This window comes from Falco naumanni, chromosome Z (assembly GCF_017639655.2).
Source record: "Falco naumanni isolate bFalNau1 chromosome Z, bFalNau1.pat, whole genome shotgun sequence".
Taxonomy (NCBI): Eukaryota; Metazoa; Chordata; class Aves; order Falconiformes; family Falconidae; genus Falco; species Falco naumanni.
The window spans coordinates 79,782,169-79,788,289 of record NC_054080.1 but is presented as its reverse complement, the minus strand read 5'-3'; positions in this window follow the sequence as shown (position 1 = coordinate 79,788,289).

The following is a 6,121-nucleotide window of genomic DNA, read 5'->3' as shown; positions in this document are numbered from 1 at the left end:
AGGACAGTACATGTGGTCCTGTTCCAGCAGTTTTCTCCTGGAAGGGTGCACTGCTGAGGAATATGTAGTCTGTCACAGCTCGGTTGAATATGGTGATGGTTCTGGCACGGTGAGTTACATTTTATATTCCTCAGAAGGAACTTAAAAGAAGACTGTTGTGTTTTTTTTTCCCCTTGTGGTACAATTGCAGATGGGTCGGCAGAAGAAAAGATGACAGTATAACACCAAGCTACTAGAAATAGTTACACTGTGGTATGTTCTGACACAAGAAACAGTTAAATGGGTGGATTCAGGAAATAAAAAGAAAGTATCAACTCTGAAATATTGTAATTGTTGACACAATATAATGCAGATGTTGGCAAAATACTGTGTTCCTGGGGAGAAGTGAGTCAGTCCACACACCATCTGACCATTCGTTACACCGTGGAAACCTTTGGAGTGCATTCAGTACAGCAAGCACAGCACTGTTCTAGCTGATTAAGTTGCGCCCTGTATTTCAGGCTCTCAAGGCCACAAGACAGAGATGCCAATTTTAACAAAAAGGTTTTTCTGCAGGAAAGAAGCAGGGTATTATTATATATTACATTTCTTGACAAAGCAACTGGAAAAACTGCCTGCATTCTCTCTGACGCAGAGCCAGCTTGTTGGCTGCATTTGAAATAAAGGGATGTGGAGGATTTTTTTCTGTCTTCAGAGTATCTAGGAAAAATGGGGCGTTTTCTCTTGTGTAATGAAGCCCCTTTGTATTGTGCTCCAGAATAACCTTTAGGTGGTGCCATGAAGTGAACAGAAAAGAAAGGAAATCAAAGGATGTCACTCTAGTTAGTCCATCAGAGAACTTTGGCTAGGTGGGTGTTTGAACAAAGTCTGTCCATGTTATGGACTGAGTCAGTGTCTAAATCTACGGGGCAGGTGAAGATGGAGAGATGCAACGCACATTTCAGCTATTCAAGTTTTGTGGAAAAACTGAAAATATTTGTATTCTTTTGTGCAGAACCACTAATTTTGGCAGTATAGCAGAAGACAGGACACTTCGTGTAAATGGTTATTTATATGGGTGGAAGAATAATAATAAGGATGACTGAGGATTTCTTTCTACCCTTCAGAAAGCCTTTAGAACCTAATGGGCAAGGAACTCTCCCAAGAGAAAATCAAATTTGACTCTGGTTCTTTCTGTGCTGGGTGAGGACTTCAGCTCCTCTTAGAAGAATGACAGCAGTTCATGCTTATCTTTTACTTTGGCAAAACTCTTGCCTTCTTATTTCTAAATCTTAAAGGTGAACCCCAGGCATATTTTCAAGTGATTATTCTCAAAATTGGAGGGATAGGAAAATTACTCACAAAGTGAAATAGAGACTTTTGGTAACTCGTGTCATTCCAAGAGCTAAGATCTACCACCAACCCCAAAACTGCAGAGTAACATAAGCTACAGTAAACACTGAGCTATCCCTTCATACCTGCTTTCAAAGATTTATCATAGGTTTAAGTAAAAGTTATCTTAAATTTATCAAAAGATGAAGAGGTGGAATCTAGATATAATTTTAAAGTACATGTTTTCTTTTAAATCTGTACTTGAAATTTTAATTTGGAAAATAAATTATTCCAGCTATGTGATGCATTTTATGAATGATCTTGCTGATGTATTAGGAATGAAATACTGTAAAAACTTTTTTTTTTTAAAAAAAAAACAACCTCATAAAATCCTCTTTTTTAATATAGATTTGTACAGAGCCCACTCTCTGATAACCATACAATAAATAAAACAAAAAACCCTCCAAACAAATAAATAATAATGAACATCATTCATGGTGTTCTCTGAACCTCTGAAGCACTCTGGCCTATAACAATTCTTTTTCCTCTGGCAACTGTTGCTCTAGTGATGCATTTCAACCCACAGAAAGAACAGCTTATTCTTCTGACATTGTTTTTTGTAATACCCAGGATTGCCACTGCTTCAGTGGTGTATTATTGTAATACTTTATCAAAACAATGCCTGCCAGGAATTTGTGTCCCAAGAGAAATTTTATATAGTTCTTTTAAATGACAAGAAAGAAAGCCCAGTTTATAAAATTTCTCAGTGATCCTCACGTAATCATGGGCACTACAGAGTCACTATGACTAGCAGCCTCTCACTAGGTTATTTTAGCACTTCATTGTAAAGGAGCATCACAACTTTACAGCTGAGTCACTGAGGAAAAGTGATCCAAATCCATAAGTGCGCGAATCTCTCTGAGATCTTAGATCCTCAAGGCTTTTTAAGCAGGTGAAAATGAGAATAACCATGCTCATTCTCATCTCATTATCGAACAGGTTCTTCAGGAAGAATAAGGAGGTTTTACCCTTGGACTCTCAAATCCAGCTGCTTTCAGCTGCTTTCAGTATAGGGATTTCCTTACCTGGACATGGTTTCTGTGCATTTAGGGACCATCAGCAGATTTTTCTTCCATAGAGTTGAATACTGTCCCCTTGAACGTGTTGAAATCTTTATTTGCACAACGTCCTTTGAAAAGGAGTTACACAGCTCTTCTCACAACTAGTTTTCTGTGTGAAAAGCAAACTTCTACTGCATGTTTTGAATCCTGGTCTTGCTAGCTTGTTTTGATTACCTTATCTTTTTATTTTTATTTGTTGTTGTTTTGGTTTTCTTAGGGGCAATGAAAACCCAATCCTTATTTATCATCACTAAAACTTCCATGATTTTGTAAGATTCTGTCATAACACCTCTACGTCATTTGTCTTCCAAAGTGAGAGGTGTAAGCTCAATTTCTCCTAACACCAGTGGAATATAGACCATACATTTTACCATCTGTTACTGTTCTGTGACTCTTTTAACCAGTTCTTATCATTTCTGTGATGAGGACAGTAGAGATACACACAGTACTCAAGACATGTCTGTTTCCAAGCATCTAAACAAATTTTCTGTTTCATGTTATTTCCTAATGATTTCTAACATTAGATTTGCTCTTTTTGACCACTGCTGAGCACTGAGCTTGTATTTGCAGAAAACTTTCTATCATAACCCCTAGGTCTCATACCTGAATAGTAACAATCACCTCAGAAGAGTGGCATTTAAGAACCTACATTTAACCTATATTCAAATGATAAATGACCTGTATGAAAATATAAGTAGGGAAGATTTTCACTGGTAAAAACTCTAAAGGCCTCACTAGCATCTGAAGTTGTTTCACTGCACATGACAAGAGGTATCAGCATTTTGGATAGCCCAAGCATCTTAGGAACCTAAATTCATTTGGATCCTGGATGCTAGGCAAATCTACCACTTTCTTGGCTGAGTGGCTTAATCATGTACTGTCTAACAGGAAGGTACTGAATTCAGCACAAGGTAGTGTCTAGAGCCAGTTTTATAATGAGTAAATAAATAAATAAAATCTAAGAAATGCCACTTTTCCTAAAATAAGCATAAGCAACAATTAGCCAGGAGTAGGAAAGCAAGGTATTAAGATCTTTTCACCTTCAAGTGTAAATCTCTACATTGTCCTTAAGAAAATTGCCTAACCCTTAAAAGCTGAGCTATAGGGAATGCACATTTGCACACATATTTTTCTCTCCTCCTTTACTCTTGAATGTAATCTTTCCAGGACGGAGAGGAGAGGACTGAGAGGGGGTCTCATCAGTGCAAACAAATACCTTATGGGTGAGTATCAGGAGGACTGGGCCAGGCTCTTTTCAGTGGTGCCCAGTGACAGGACAAGAGGCAACGGGCACAACCTGCAGCACAGGCAGTTCCGTCTGAATGTGAGGAAGAACTTCTTCACCTTGAGGGTGGCAGAGCCCTGGCACAGGCTGCCCAGAGAGGTTGTGTGGTCTCCTGCTCTGGAGACATTCAAATCATCCTGGATGCAACTGTGCAACCTGCTGTAGGTGACCCTGCTTTAGCAGGGGTTGGGCTGGGTGATCTTCAGGGATCCCTTCCAACCCTGACCATTCTGCGATTCTGTGTATATGCAAAATAAGTTTAAAAATTAAATATGCATATATATACACTTCCATGCATGCTTACACACATATCTGTCTGTATATTCCTCAGACAAGAAATGGATACTGCAGACCACTGGAGATCTCTCAAATTTTAAATAAAAAGAAACTTGATTCCTTTCCCAAAACAGGAGCCCATGGATGTGCCTAACTGTGTCTAATACATTTAAATCTAATCTCAGCAGGTGGCTTTTCATAGCTACTCCAGGTGTATTCCAGAGGCTTAAATCTCCTGCAGACACACAAGGGACTGCAATCCACTGCAGCAGATATAGTTAGGGCCTGAGATCAAAGGGGCTGCTGTATTAAAAATCCAGAAGCAAAGTTCAAAGCAGTCCTCCATTCACAGACTGTAGTCACTTCTGTCTATCCATTTTATGTAACGTATATAAACAGATAGGTATAGTTATATAGGTATAAAGAGGTATGGCTATAGCCATAACTAGGTACAAATGCAGATATAAACATATGCAAGGTTTTGTTGCAGGTATTCTTGAAGAATAAACATGGATCAGACTGCCCTTTCAGACTGCTTAAAAGGACTTTTGAAAATATCCAAGATATCCAAAATATACAAGAACTATAAATTATGTTCTTTTGTCCTCAAGGTGTCATTTGGGCTCCCTGATATTGCAACCTATAGGTCAGAGGCTGGTGATTAGATTCACTCATCCTAATATTATACCTCTTCTGACACAATGGGAAGGACTCAGCAGGAACAGATTGCTCCATAGGGTGAGTCAGGTAGTAGATGGAAGAATCTAACCTTGAAGGAGCCGATTTGGCTCCACTGACGGAACCAGACTTTAATATCCTTTTAAGTGAACTCCTTTCCTGCAGTTAGATACTCCATGCTGACTACCTTCCAGTAGCAACTGGTACCAGCCCTGATGAGGACGATGGGTAAAATAGCATGAATATTGATTTTAGAAGAACATGATCAAAGCAAACCCAATTTTACAAAATCTGAGGACCCCAAAATCAATAGTAAATAACTCATGGGTCAGACTGTGGGAGTGTGTGGATACAGCATCTGTAAATCTTCACAATGGTTTTGAATGCCTGTCTAAAATATGTTTTAGTTACAAATAATGATTGGCTTCAATACAAGTATAATGGGATAAAATGTTATGGTCCATGATGTACAGGAGGTCAGACTAGCTGCTTTAATGCCTCTCTGGCATTACTTTATGAATATATGAATCTATGAAAAATAAATCAATATTAGGGGGAAATGATGCATTGTATCTAAGTCACTCTACTCTTCTACTTCTAGCAAGTACATTTGTGTTTACCTCCTAATACTTTTCTGAGTCTCTGGCAATGTTACCATTGAGTTCAGTGGGGGTTAAGAAAGACTGATGATAAGACCTTTTAAAAATCATGCCTTTAATTAATTTTTCTGAAGTCATTTAAGTGTGTGTATCCTTCTGGCAATCGTTGAGACTGGTGATCATTGAGATGCTTTAAGATGCTAGGCCACTCATTTGCCTATCTTTCTTTGGTGTTGGTTTGTTTGGTTTTTTTTTTTTGGGGGGGGGGGTGTTGTGGGTTTTTTTTTTTCCCACCTTTTTTTCTTCATTTTTTTCTTTAAAAATTTGAACAGTAAAAGCCAGGTAGAGCTACTGAGTTGTAACTTTCTCCTAACATACATGATAGCTCAGACTGTTAAGCAACACCACTTGAAAAATACTACTTGAATCAAACATGGTTAAATATATAAAGAACTGTGAAGTTTCACTGCATGTGACTATATCTCAGTAGTGGGTTAATATTATTAAGATATACTTTGCTGCTTCATAATACATACATGTATATACCTGTATATGTGTATATATTTCCATGTATTTTCAAGTAGCTTCAGCTGACCTATACAGGTGTATCTTATAACTACATGGTGTCAAACCACTAACCTTATAACCTTTAAGATCACTTAATGATCCAAGACACCAAAATTACTATAAACATCCTATATCTGAGCCATTCAGAGCCTGCCTTAAAACAAATACAACTACACAACTATTAACAACGTGATCAGTTACTTTGCTTTTAGTTATAAGATACAATGATCTCCTGCAGGATGATGAACGGGTAATGTGCGTTTTCCCACATGCCAGCATAACAT